This window comes from Empidonax traillii, unplaced genomic scaffold (assembly GCF_003031625.1).
Source record: "Empidonax traillii isolate 1590-97213 ecotype Southwest subspecies unplaced genomic scaffold, ASM303162v1 scaffold55:size2822071, whole genome shotgun sequence".
Taxonomy (NCBI): domain Eukaryota; kingdom Metazoa; phylum Chordata; class Aves; order Passeriformes; family Tyrannidae; genus Empidonax; species Empidonax traillii.
Window position 1 is genome coordinate 880,555 of NW_020955248.1, and position 14,990 is coordinate 895,544.

Sequence of the window (14,990 nt, forward strand, 5' to 3'; positions counted from 1 at the left end):
CGTTTCAAAGTTGAGATGAGCTATCCGCGCTTTCCCTAGCACCCCCTCCCGAAAACGCTTGAGTCGGTTGGAAGACTTTTTAAAATTGTTTTGGGTGGTTTGTTTTTCAGATAAATACCTATACGCCATTGGGCAGAGAACCCCTCCTTGCTTGGGAACATGGGAGAAAAAGCGGAGGAGGTCTGGAGTCATGGACTGCGTGGGTTCGGGGGATAATGGGTGAGGAGCTGGGAGAGGGAAGGACCTCACAGAACTATAAAATCACTAGGTTGAAGAAGACCTCTGAGATCATCGAGTCCAGCCCATGACCGAACTCCATTGTGTCAACTAGACCATGGCACCAAGTGCCACGTCCAGTCTTTTCTTACACACCTCCAGGCACAGGGACTTCACAGCAGCAGCTCCTCACATGCCTTTCTCTGAAGCAGTCCTAGCGTCCTGATTTCCTGCACGCATTGCAAAGTCCTCCCTTTCAGCACATGATGGAATACATTTAGTTTTATTGTGTTACTTGCTGGCTTGTATTCCATGGGAGGTGGCTGTGGCAGTTGGTTTGGATAATACTTTAAATGAACTGCAGGGGTATGTAGCAGATATCACAGATACTTTTTATACTGCAGGGTCAAAATGCCATTCCTAAATCATAAAATAATTCTCTGATATGTTAGAATTTAGTAATCTGAATTTACTTGCTTCATTGTTAGAAAAGCTTCTGTTGAGGACTTCCTGGGGCTTTCCTGAGAATTTTAGATTAATGAGATACTAAGATGCTGACTTTAGTTAAAAGGGAACAATAAAGAAAAGAAGGGGGGGAAAAAGGGGGGGGGCAGGGAGATAAAAGGAGGAGAAACGAAGAAAATCACCAACCTTTTACTTTGGTTTGTGCATGTATTAATACTCCAGGAAAAAAAAATATCTAACAGTCTTTCATTCTCAGAGTGCTTAATTGGCACCCTGCCTGAAGTGAACCAGAAAATGACTCGCTCGGAATGAAAATTGGAAAGATAGCACAATTAAACCCGGTGTCTAGAGACAAGAAAAATCTCTGGTGCTGCACTATCTTCTGGTAGTCCAGTTAAGCAATGTCTGTTTCTTGCAGTACATATTATAAAAACAGTGGCCTTCTGACCCAGTGTACCAGAGTCTGTGCACTGGAAATCAGTGATTTTTGCAATAAGAGAAGCGATTATATTGGGGGAGGGGCGGGGGAACCAACACCCTTAGAAGTAGAATAAAAACTTGCCATTCTGAGCAAGGTCCTTCTGAAGTAGTCATGGATTCTATCAGCATTTAATGCCCATATATGTGTGCATACATTGGATAAGAAAGATGAAAGTCCAGATAAATGAGGGCAAGAACCTTGGAAGAAAAGCTGAGGGGATGTGGAATTAGAAATTTGAACTGGAAAAAAATGCAGCTATCCTGAGTGCTTTTAAGAGCCAAAGACCACACAGGATTGTGAGGGATTGAGATCTTAACACTCACTTTCGGTTTTTTCCATTTGTTATATGCACTGAAAATTTCTGAGTTTCCAAACAAATACTCAGACCTGAAGAGTTCCAGGTGAGAGATGCATCTCCCTGAGATATTCAAAGACAAAGGCACATATGTTTCCTTTGTAAATACTTAAGGGGTTTCTTATTGCGGGGGCGGGAGGGGGAGAAACGACAAATGTCAAGAAGCTCTGGTCAAGACATGCCCTGCCAATAACACAGGGGGAGTAAGGTTTACCTCGCTAGAAGAAACCTCTATGTTTCAGCCCACTTGTTGCCTGAGTTCTCCTTGCACTGAGCAGGATGACTACTGAAGTAATACATTACAGTTACTGTAAAACTAAACTGTCTCATGTGTCCAGGGTCTCCTCATGATTCCCTGACAGCCTCTTTCTCTGGAGCAGAGACTCAGAAAAGGCCGGGCAGCCCAACCCCACCACTTTGGCACATGGGGTGAATGCTTCCTTCTGTGTGTGCCTGATGGCTGTGTGCATGGTGGGTAATACCTGCGTGAATAGTCTCACAGTTGGTAGGGCTTGTGAACGAGAGTTCCGAAAGCTTCTCCCGGAGACTGAGAGAAAGAGGTTCAGTGTCTGAATTCCACTGTGATTTGCTTAAGGAATCTTTCTTCTTTGGCATGGCTTTACTGAGTTTCATTTCTTGCCAGACTCCATTTCCTTGAAAAATGCTGTGGAATTTCCTCGCTGCACTAACCTCCTGGGCTATTCTGGCAGCAGCTTTTCATAGTTGTTTCTCTGGTCACATCAGGTAGATACTGAGACAAGAGTTGACCATTGCTGTTTCAAGCACTGCCTCTCGATGTATCGCCATTGTTCTCCTGTCAGCGGGTAGTTTGATGTATGATTTTGAATGATGTTAAAAGCATTGTGGCACGGCACTGTGCATCCTTTTGTGCCTGTTGCTTTGTGGGGAAGTGAATGCCTAGCACACACACTCTCTGCTGGGACGGTAACTGGAGATCACTTAGTTCTGGCAAAAGCTCATTAAATGGCGAAGAAACTGCATATCACAGTCACTGTGCAAGGAAGCTGTGTATGCTCTCATAAAGACATCTTTGGGAACGCTGGTGGAAGGCTGGGAGATTGACAGGATGAAGATAGGGCTGCAGCACATGGCAATGTGGAAATTTTGGAATAGACCCAAGCTGTTCTTGGTAGCCTAATTTGGAGCATCTTCTTTGGCTTTTTTGGTCCACAAGCGATAGAGAATCTACAGCTTAGGTGGTCTCAGAGCTGCTTTTAACTCCATAGTGTTTCTCTTGCCTTTTTTTGTATACACTGTGGGATTATTATTGTTCTCTGTTATATCAATAATTTTAGGGAAACCCCCCAGACTGGTGAGTTCAGTAGGCTTACTCTAGGCTTACTCTGATGTGAAAAAGAATATTTGTTGTAATTATTGCTGCTTGAAACTTGCTACCTTGCCTGGTGGGCTAAATGAGACTGATTTTGAAACCTATAAAATTAATTTTTTTTGGCATATTGAAATTAATTCCCTGCCCAAATAAATTTTTCAGTAGTGAGGTAATTCCTGTTGCCTCAGTGTTCTGCATTTAATACCTTCTTTTGGTTTTCTAGATACTAAGTCTATGATGTATATCCTAGATATACATCACCTACATTTTATTGAAACAGCAGACACATCTTTTTCTCTCCGTTTCTTCTTTTCATTACAGCCAACTCAAGAGATAAAACAACGGCCATTTCACCGCTTTGTAATGAACTGTGCTTTCTGCTTTCCTTCTGCTTGACTGCCGCCGATTCCACCACCAGGAGGCTCTCATTCCAGTGCTTACGGGTAGGTGAAAGAAACACGAGGACAGCAAAAAGAAGTGGAGAAACCCATCCCCACAGGAGTAATCTGAAATTAATACTTATCCTATAAACATAGAATTTTGGAGTGCTGTGCAGGCATCTATTAATTATTGCAGGAATCCTAATGTCCAACTATTAGTCGTACTGTAACTTTGGGAATAATGAAGTGTCACAGATAGTATCCCTGCATTGAATCCCTCAGTGACAGTCAGGAAAGTTCATGTCTTTGTCTTCTGGACAGTAAAGCTCTTAGTGACCTAGGTAAAATAATAAAATGGAGTAAAGCACAGGTTTGACTTCTAGTCACTCTCATCTGCCCTCTATCACCCAACAGATATGCCTTCTCCTTCTTTGCCTCTGCCTTCTCTCTTTTAGTTACTTATTCCTGGGTTTTTAATTTTCTTTCACTTTTCACAGCTGGCTTTTATTGTCTCCTAAAAGTTCTAAATATCTGCACTAACAGTCTATCTGATTCTTCTATTTTGCTAGCATGACCTTTAAAGAAAGGGGGAAGGCGAAATGTTTTCATCGTTTCTTTTTTACCAAATCATATACTTCTTTCCTTAATTATTGGCTCTTCAAAGCTGCAATCATTGCTTTGGCTGAAATGTAGTTTTTGTTATTCAAAAGAACAATGTGTCCGTGATCTCTTAACTGAAAAGTATTTAGAGTTGCCTTTTTTTTTCCTTAAACCCTATTTTTTTCTCTTCATTGCTGAGTCAAGCCTTGTATATCTGCTTCTGTGCTGGTTTCCCAAGATCATGTTTCAGTGCTGATGAGTCCAAAACACAGCTTTGTAATGCAATTTCAGAATGGATGATAGTTGAGAACAGTTTTGCTCCTTGTAGGAAATGCAGCTCCTGCAAGCAGTAGCCTGCAGAGTTACCCCTTCTCTTTCAAATCCAGTTCCTGCCCTCCTTTCCTGAATTCACACATACACATTTTACATGTTTACATTTGTTTATTCGGGCCTTTTCTTATATGTACCAATGTGTAAAATACATATCCTCTGCTCTAAGAGGCAGAGAAAGTGTAAATGAAGCCATGATGTTGTATGCAAAGTATGCTTTTTTTTCAGGCTTTTGAGGAATGCAGATGACTGGTCACCAATGGTCTGCACCACCCAAGGGACAGCAATTTAGAACCCATTCCTATGAAGCCTGGGAAGGCCAGGTAAAGTAGTATTTACAGCAGTAAATGGGAGATCTGGTTGGTTTTCTTTTTCTGTCTTAATTCTGGGTTGTTCCCTGGCATAGCAAGGGATGCAAATATGAGACATACTAGGATCAGGTAGAAGGTGGTCTTGATAGCTCAACAGTTGTCATGTAAGTAGCTGTACCTTGTCAGTGTGTTCAGCAGCAGTAAAGTAGGATCTTCATTAATTCACAAGGGAAAGCAAACTCTGAAAATATAAATTTTGAATTTGTATTCAATGCCCAAGCAAAATGAGCCTTGATGGAGGGCGCTCTCTCTGCATAAACTTAAAATAAAACATAAACTAAGTCTTGGATTCTAAACTTAGGAACTGTGTTTTTCACTCTGCCTCCCTTCCCCAGATTCTTTTAAGATGACAAGCAGTCCAGAGAAGACTGGTAAGCACTCTGCACAAGAATGCAGGATAAAAATATATTCACAAATATGTGCAGCCAGCAAGTGGATGTGTCACAGAAGCTAAGGCTTTCATTAGAAGGAGTCATTATTCTTAAGGAAACTTTCCAGTCTGACCATTCAGAACCTACTCTGTCAGTCACACTCAGACCAAAGCCCTTTTGCAGCCGGCAGCTCCAAGGAGTCAAGGGGTGCCTCGCCTCACTCCCCACACATCCCACACTCACACAGTCAGACCAGTTTTCCTTACTGGCTAAAGCCGGAGTTTCCCATAGCAGAGGCTCAGACATCTGGATCCTTAAAATAATTTAATCTTCATGCAATAACAGAATGACAGCTTGAGTGTGGTGCCTCCAAGGAGGGACCCCGAACAAAGGAAGCCCTGGGTTTTTATGCCCTCACAGTCTTCACAGAAAAGTCTGGAGTCATCGGCTCCTGCCATGTCTCCAAGTGTCCGGTCACCTGGATGGGCCACAGGTCCCCAGGCACTTTGCTGTGCAAAGGGTCAGCCAGTTCATGGCCTCTTGACAGGGGCTCTCACCACCCAGAGCTCAACCTGCAGCTCCCCCTGCAGCTGTACACTGAGCTACCTGCACTAAATCTACTTCATCTTGTTCCTACTATTCACAAGTTTATCAGTTTGGAAGGGTTTTTTTTTAATCAATAATTTGTCAGAGGACATGAAACAGGAGTAGTTCCTTAACCATTCAGAAAGAATTTCTTGAAGTCCTCAGCAGGTGTTTATTCATCTTAGTTTCAAACATATGCCCCACAAGCACCTTTTGAACTTCACTTACTGTTCAGGGATTTTTGCTCACTGAAGGTCATCATTTCCCCAGACAACACTTGCTGTCTATATTGTGCCCTCCAGCCAAGGTCCAAGATAGAGCAGACAATTTCCTTTAGAAAAGAAGTAAGATAAGAATGTGGTATAGGGAAATTAATACTTAACTTTGATTATGCACCAAGTGCTTAAATATTGTAAAGAATCTCATCTTTTTAATGGGAGGGAAGGCATGTCATATTTAGAAAGTGGCTCCCAGCTCACACATCTGTGTAATTTGATTCATTTTGGAAATAAAAGCAGATGAAAATCTGAGTCTCCGAAGATTTAAATCTTGTCAGCCTGAAAGAAAGCAAAATTGTTTTCATGGGTCAGCAGACAGGCTGTTCTCACAATTCATTCATTCATTTACTGCTGAAGTAATGTGCTACTTCAGTTCCAAGATTAAACAACTGGTAGTGATAACTTGTTGTCAGGGATTGTGTCAGGATGTCAAACCTTGTGTGGAACACAGGAAAGCTTGTAATGGAAATTGAGACAGGTGAGCCAGTGTGCGATGGGCTGCAAATGGGGATAATCATTAAAAAACATAGGGATAGTCCGTAAAAAATGAGGATTGCAGCATCCAAAACAAATATCCAAATCTGATATTTAGTCACCTAGATAAGTAGTGACACTGTCCAAAATGCTCCATAATAAGCATTTATCTTGCAGGCAATCGGAACTGCAGGTGCCTGGCACTTAAGCTTTGCTTTTTAATTATGAGCATCTAATTTAATTTCTGGTTTGATTTCTTGGGACCTGGATGACCTAGATGATGGACTATAATGCAACAGGATTACCACTATACTTGGATAGAGAATAGCAAATTACTTTGAAATGTCTAATAGAAATTCACTGGATCTTTAGACATGATTTTTGTTAGTGGTTTAGGAGAAAGGAAATAACGCTTGCTTGTCACACAAAGAAAGGAAAGGTTCTAAGCATAAAGAGAAAAGAAAGTAAGGGAGAAGAAAATAAAAAAACCAAGAGAAGGATAGTTGGTCAAAATGGCATGGGAAAAATATGAATGGTGGAAAGAATGGTAGTGGGTAAATGTAAACAGAGGCTGCATTGAATCAGAGGCTGGAAACACTGAACTGGATACAGAAGCCAGTGAGATATTCAAAGCCAGTGCTGATAGAGTCAGTAATTTATTTCTCTACAAATGCTTTGGAAATAAACTGAATTATATTGCTCTTAAACTGAAGTTAAGAACAATGCCAATATTGTTCAGCACTTTGTGGTTTTCTGGTATTGTACATGTAAGTGAGTAGGGAAGGTGGGGTGGGGAGAAAAAACAGGTGATCACTCACAAGGCTGTCTGTTCTGTTAAAATCTATAACCTTTGAAAACAAGCTGTCAGGAGATTATTCTCCTTAAAGTTTGAAATTATGTGTAGCAAATATTTTCTTCTGTATTTACTCACTCTGCAGATGACTTCTCTCGGCATAACACAATTTACTCAGTTTGCAACTTGCTAATTTCTAGACAATTTTGTAATGAAAGTTTGTGCTGTCACATCTGTCAACAAGTGGAAGCAACATCTTCCACTTCTCTTGACCAAGCTAAATCGAGCTTGGTTTATTTTTTGTTTTAATAGACATTATTAGAGCAATGCTGTTAGGATCCAGGTAACTTTTTATTCTTTGGAATCCCTGTCTTCGCTTCTATTTAAGTATAATCACAGTGATACTGCCATGCTGCCAGTCACAGTCCTCCTGCCACAGTCATGGTCTTGACATGGGGGGGGGGGGGGGGGTAGAAAACCCCCCTTACCAGTGCTGCTTTGTCACTGTGGAGTGGCAAAAGGAAAACATATTTCACCGAGGAATTATGGGAGGGGATATTTGGGAGAGATTAGTTTGCTTATAAAATTGGCTTAGAAAAATACAGTAACCATGTGATGTTACAACCATTTTTTACCCAGATCCACAGACTGAAACACACAAGTGTGTTGTGCTTTGTTAATTTTGTTAGAGCAGTTTATGGAGTCAATAAATCTTGAGGGAAGAAATGTTCCAAAATTGTTTCTGTTGGAGACAGCTGACTTGGCTGAGTTTTATAAAGTAGTTCCTTCAGTTCCTTTTTACTAGATAAGGGCATTACCCTGGTGTCACTGCTATTTTGGAAGCCTACAATTGCCTTCTATGACCCTGAAATTTATCCTGCCATTTCAGCAGGAGAGGATGTTTTTACTCCTTTTCCCATGACTGCAATGTGGTTCTGCTAGCACTAGTGGCTGCTACATTTTGCCCTAGAAACAGCTATAGTTCACTTGGAGATGGGCTAGACTTTTTAAAGGGAATACATGACAATTAAGGTATTAATCCTACTAATGTGGTAAATTACTGAATTTTTTTCTGCCTTTCATTTTTCTTGAAGAAACTGAGACGTGGAGAAGCTTCTAGCAAGTACCAGCCTCATCAAACAAGCAAAGTCTTCCAAGTCCAAACAGGTAAAATACAAACCAGTGACTTTTCCAGGTACAGAATGGTGTAAAAAAGGTAAAATACTATTTCTTTTACTAAAAATTTGCAGGTTTGTTTGAGTGTATGTGTTTGTCAATCCTAGACAGCTGGAACCCATCACAGCTGCTTGTGTGCACATGTTCTTTTGTGTGTCTAGTTACTGCAAATAACTTCCTTAGGTACTCCTTGGATTCACTGACATGTACTAGGCAAAGGGAATACGGACTGCTGATATTTAATATTTCAGAGCTCCACACCCAAGATGCAAAGCTTGAAAAGAGTAAAATGAAAAGCATTTGGAAGCAGTCTCAACATATGCTTGAAAGTAGAAGACTAAAAATAGTACCTCATTCTGGAGAGGTGATACAGTGTTTGGAGAAGGAGATGATGTCATAGATGGAGTTAATTTATCTCTCTCCAGCGGGCATAGCTGATCTTATTGGCACCCACATATGCCCTACAATACAAAACAAACAAACAAACAAACAAACAAAAAAAACAACCAACCAAACAAAAAATTCTTAAGGGCAGTTGCTCATGTAAAGGCAATGTGGAAGTAGGATTGCTTTGCACATCTTAGTTTTTGTCAGTTTTTCTGCATGGATTCTGTCCCTAAGCCACTAAGATCCCTCGCCTGTGCCCCCTTAAAACCTTTTGTCTTACTGAGAAGAATGGGTGAGAGGACTTTACTCCTTTTGCTGGAAGCAGGTCCTCTAAGAGAGATTAAACAACTTCTGTTGCATTGAATTATGGGCAAATACAGCTTCCAAACCTTAGTGCTTTGGATATATTTTTAGTCTCTTAATTATGACAGTTCTGAAGACTGTAGCTTTGTTTGCTTCTCAACAGGCTTCCTTCACCAGTTTGTTCTTGGGGAATTTCAATATATTGTTGGTGACAAACTATACACTACATATTTATTGTGCCTGTATCTGGAATTTCCTTCCCTGCCTTTTTTTTCTCCTATCAAATATACTTGAATTCCCCCTGAAGCAACATCCAAAAGAGTCCTCTACCCAGACAGTTCAGACTCCTGAGCCGATTTGCAGGTGCTTTAACTTTAGAGAGAGTTCTTCAAGGCCACTCAGTCATTTCTTGCAAATGACTGGGATGCAAGTTTGTTGTTGCTCTCTTCAGATTCTTATCTCCAATTTGCTTTTGCTGCATAAGCATTGTAATAGTTGAGGGTGGGGAATAGTGGCTGGTCAGTTGGGAACATCTCATGGCTACAGTTCAATACTGAATATAATTTTGAAATGGAGTATTTGAGTGTCGTGTGGTTTCCTTCTTGTCTGGTACTCATTGCCCTAAGAAGAGAGGTCTGTGTGAAATTTGGTAATTTGGAAATTTGGTAAAATAAGAAAAGAAACTCTGACCTATTCCTCTGTCTTGGATTGCCTGGCTGTTAAAACAGGAAGTGGTGCCTCAATAATCCAGTGGAAAAACAACAGTGAGGGACAGACAAAACAGGAAGAAAGATTGCAGTAGGAAGTACAGGGGTATATTGAACCCCAGTGGGAGTTGTTACTGAGTGGGAGTTGTGCATCTGCACAGAGTTTCAAAGAACAGATACATCATTTATAATCACCAATTCAGCAAAAACATGAGGAGGAGAGACTAAAAGCCTTTTTTTTCAGATATGGACAAAGAAATGTTTAAAAAAGAAACTCAATTCCAGTAAGGCTGATAAAGAAACCATGGTAATCAAAGGAAAGGAGAACAAGGGATTAAACAAGAATAATCAGACTAATGAATCTCTGAAGTTTAAAGGTTCGAGATTGAAAAAATTATTAGCTCGATCATTACTGAAAATTAAGGTTCTATGTGTAGAAAAATCAAGGAAACACAGTATTTTAAAGCCAATTACAATTCCTGAGACCTTTCAATATTATTATAAGGTAAAAATAACTATATGATGATGCCCTCAATACCTATCCAAGTTTTGGGATTTGAAAAACTTACTGCTTATGATCTCTTCTGGCCACCAGCCTGACAAACTTGTGGAATACAAATGGAGCAAGATTGTTTTTTTTTCTGTAGTTTACACACAAACTCACTTGCGGAAGCAGCAGGCAAAGCCAAGAGAAGAAAACTGGCCAAATAAGAGCATGTTCAGTTCTGAAATATGATTCGCTTAAAAGAAAAGCTGATACAAACTGAGAGGCTGAACTAGAAAACCTTAGCTTTTCCAAACTCATAAGGAATGTGGGAACACTGTGAAAATGATTAATTTTTCAAGTAGAGGCTCTTCAAAGTTTGGCGCTTTTTTTTTAAATGAAGAAATGTCTCAAATACTAGTGCTGAACCTCTTCTAAATGTGAATTTAAAAATGTTTTTTTCCTGTAAAAGGCCATTTTTAGTGTGACCAGTGAATTCCGCTGTGACCTAGAAATTTAAAGTTTTCTATCAACTGCGCTTTAAATGCATTCTTCTTTCTGAAGCATGCCAGTGAAAAAGCTGTCCTGAGTACAAAACACAGCAGTGTACTCGAAGTCATTATTCACCCTATTTGAGACAGAAGCACTCAGTTTCTGTGAGCTGGAATGCATTAAAGGGGAAAAAAAAAAACATTCAATGATTTATGCTTTTTTTAGCTGTAACACTGAAAACTCTGATGTCTTATGCTTGATGGACAAAGCTTCTTTGCTTCGTGTCTTTTTCAAATAGTTTTCAATTCTGGTGTGGGAATAAGTTAGAGAAGCTTTGGTGCTTTTGGCCATAACAATTAAGACAGTATTTGTAGTACTTCCGACTTATTTGTATTAGGAGTCAGAATTTCTTTGGTGTCAAGATTGCACACATAGTCCTGCATTCTGCAGCATGGCAGATGAATCTGAGAGCAATTTTCTTGTTTTAACTCCCTTTCTGATGAGTTATTGCAGTTAAGTCAAGTTTTCTGACTCAGCTTCCTGCCAGAGCAATAACCTCTGTTGCTGCTCTCACGTTCTCTCATGCACTGTGTTCAGCTGCCACCAGGCAAAATCTACTCCCTGTATTTGCGTTCAGTCCCAGAGAAATCCCTCTAAGGGGATGGTGACAGTCCACTAAATGGCAAAACTGATCCAACACTGTCTCTCTTCCCCATCTCCCAGCAGCCTGATCTCATCTTTTCTTCTTTATTGTTGAGTTAAGCACCTGAGGGAATACAAATAGGGAAAATGCAAAGCATAACGCCCTGCTGGGTTAAAGCAAAGCTCTGGCTGACTCTGAGAGCTGGAATGTAGGGTGTTAGAGCAGAGTGGGAGCCTGGCCATGCTCTGTAGTCTGATCAGGCCTAGCCCTGGTGCCAGACTGGCCATGTGATGTACTTCATTCCCTTGGGGGAATGGCTTCCTATTTAATCTGCGAGCAGAGGAATATTTAGCTAATTCTTCTGGTTTACTTAGTGAAATGAAGATATTCACCCGTGAACTTTAACCAGGCCTGTGACTGAGCTTTAATTCAAATGCAAGCTTGTCACCAAATTTGAGGACTGATAAAAGTTTCAGACCAAATAAATTTACTGTTTCTTTCTTCATCCTACTTTTATGTGATCTTGGAGGTCAATTCAAATGAAAAAAGATATATGCAACTGCAATTACTACTCCCACTTAGCTATATATTTGGACAGTCTTATTTCGTAATCAGTCTGTTACTTCTGTTTATCATGAAGTTAATATTAAGCTGAAGTAGAACAAGGTACACTTATTCCAAAACAAAAATCTATGTATGTGGAGTTAGTCAAGAGCAGTTATTTTGGAATTTGCAACAGCTGTTTAGAAAGCTCTCACAATTTAAAAAAAGACCTGTACTTCTGAAAGTATACATTTCACGATTCAGACTAATATATTTTACTGACTGCATTTCATTTTTTTCAGTAGAAATTTTTGTGCAGAGATTGATAGACTGTAGAAGGTCACAGCACCAGCCTCTCAAGCAGAAAGAAATGTTAACCATTTAAAAGCTGCTTTAAGAAGATGTATTTTTAAAATAACTATTAGCATAGGTCAGAAATATGCTCAGTGATAAGATTTTTAAAGGACTGAATTTTAGCTGGGACATGCACTTAATCCATGTCTGCCCATTTTGCTAATGATCTGTTTGTTACCGAAGGAAATCCTTGCATTTCCTCTAATTTATCAGCTAATAGTGAAAATTCGAAGTGAGTATGTCAGCCACAAGATAGTGACATGATACTACACTCAACAGCTTGCTCGTGGTCAAAGAGGAAGCACACCTTATGTATAATAAAGTCAGAAATTTATTGTTAGTATAAATGAAATCTTGATAATTGAAATCTGGATGATTATTGACCCAGATATAACTTACAGAAAGAATAACAATGCAGTTAGAGTACTTCTATAAAATGGTAACACACTGCACTTCTTGGATTCTACCTCTTTTCCTTGTATTTCATTCATCTGTCCACTGTTCCTGTGAGTCATAGGGTTGGTGGTTTCTTTCTGGTGTGTGGGTGATATGGGGAGTTGCCAGCACCTGGAGTCCTTTGCTGCGCGACTATGATCTTCATGTTGGTGGTTTCTCCTTCCTTGCTCTAGGATACACTTGGTGTCATTTTTTATATGCCTGCTAGCACACATTTACAGCTCTCTTCATTGGTCTGCAGTACCACACTACATCTGATTTTATGGCATGTGGTGCCCATTACATATGTTAGCTGTTATTTTTTTTTGTTCTCTTTATTACCCCTAAATCCAGCTCCATGTCAGCATTTCTTTGACTGATCACTGGTGAGTTGTTCATAGCCATCCTGTCTGCAGGGCCAAGCCTGTGCCTCACCTGTTACATTTACATCCCTGTATTCCTCTGCCCACCTTGTATCCCCACTTTTCAAGGCCCCTGCTATTGCATAACGCCTGTATTTCTCTACACTGCATGCCTGTGCTAGTCCTAACTCTCTTTCAACACCGAATAACTGTTACTTCTATTTATATAAAATGATGGCTGTACCACACACAGATAAACAGAAGTAAAACAAATTAGCCATAGACCTTGTTAGTTATGGAAACTGCTGTCACAGCTAACCAAGTAAAAAATACAGAAGGGTCAAGAGAAGTTCAAACAAAAGCAAACCTGACAAGCCTCAGTCCCGAGGCCTTGCAAATTCAGTACAAAGGTTATGGCAAACTACTGTATTACAGGGCTGCATGGTTAAAGGGTTTTAGCCTCAAAAGTCATGAGAAAGTAAGAGCAAGCTGTACACACTACCACATCATCCATCAGGTTAGGACATTTCTTTCTTTAGAACCGTTTAGAACTGTACATGCTGGCGTTTTTTCTTTTTTGGGGTAATAAAAAACATGAATGCAAGAATTAGAATGTCAGTTATCTGAAATTTTAAAACTAGAGCTTAGCTCAAAGAATACTGCATATTTTTACAGATGAAACTGCATGGCATATTGAAGTGGAGAAAACAAGGGTAATGGCAAGGATAGCCAAGCACCGAAATTGTCTGAATCTTTCTCTAAAGATGAAAGAAAACCCACAGCCTCCCCAGGCAAACAAACATCTGATTCAGCTTTGAGCTAGATAATCTCTTGATGTCCCTTTCAATTCTATTTTTTCCTATTACTAGTCTGCTTTTTTTACCTTAAATAAAAAACTCCTTGTGCATTCTCAGAAGGGACAGCTTTTCTTATATCCTTTGTCTTTTTGATAGACCGTATGTTATATATTGATGCATGTCTCCATAAATCCTCTAACTTGACTTAGGTTTTGCAAAGCTTAAAAGTGGCCTTGTTTTTCTTAGTTTGCTTTTTTTTTTTTTTTTTTTTTTTTTTTTTTTTTTTTTTTTTTTTTTTTTTTTTTTTTTTTTTTTTTTTTTTTTTTTTTTTTTTTTTTTTTTTTTTTTTTTTTTTTTTTTTTTTTTTTTTTTTTTTTTTTTTTTTTTTTTTTTTTTTTTTTTTTTTTTTTTAAGAAAATTGCTAATTTCATAATCTTCTGTTAAAATAGCGAATTTTATGGTGCTTGGACTGCTATGACTTATTGTGTTTCTACAGCTGACATATATGACATATAGATTATTTCCTTTTCATTTAGAAAAATACCCATTCCTGAATTCTCTGGTTGGTGTTTTGATATAAATGTTATCTTTGGCATCTTTTATTCTCCGGTCACATATAATTTGCTGTGTTCCTGACTTGACCTGGTACCTCTTTAATATCGATGGGCACAGCCCTCTAATTCATCATTTCCTCCATATCTGCAATTCTGAACCATGGTCTGGCCAGGACATCTTGATAAACAGAAGGGAGATCTCTAATCCTATAACATGTCCGTAGTGATTAACTCAAAGTAAATTAGAGGCAGCAAAATCTGTGTCTTTTTAATGCAGGATCATTCCCAACACTGTAGTATTGAGTACTTTTTAAAGGCTTTTCTAAGGATCTCAAGACTGCAATAGAGACATAACTCAGTCTCCCACTACCATCTCTATTTCTTCCAGTAATTCTATTTTAACAACAGAGCTCTCCTGTTACTCCAGTCTGAATGGTGAAGCTTGGCTAATCTCTTATTTTTGCCAGTCCCCCTGAGACCCATTGTATGCATATAGCTTTTGCAGTTCATCTTAAATCTGACCAAAGAGAAGGACAACATAGACAGGGTTGTGTCCTTCATGTAAAATCTCAGAGTCTACCCCAACGTATATGCGGGAAGAATTTCAGTCATATTCCCAAGATGGACATGGAATTCAAGGAACTGTACCAGAGAGACTGCAGATAAATGAGGGATTTGGACATGAAGTGGCAGAAAGATAAGC

The 14,990-nt window shown here is 39.4% G+C and overlaps 1 protein-coding gene across 1 annotated transcript in view; it reads left to right on the forward strand.

The window, feature by feature from the left end:
• The window catches only part of DMC1 (DNA meiotic recombinase 1), a 30,215-nt gene continuing 15,225 nt past the window's right edge, over positions 1-14,990 (forward strand). The window contains exons 1-2 of the mRNA XM_027879426.1: positions 1-94; positions 3,190-3,345. The gene's annotated coding sequence lies outside the window, so the exon portion shown is untranslated. The remainder of the gene's footprint in view (positions 95-3,189; positions 3,346-14,990) is intronic.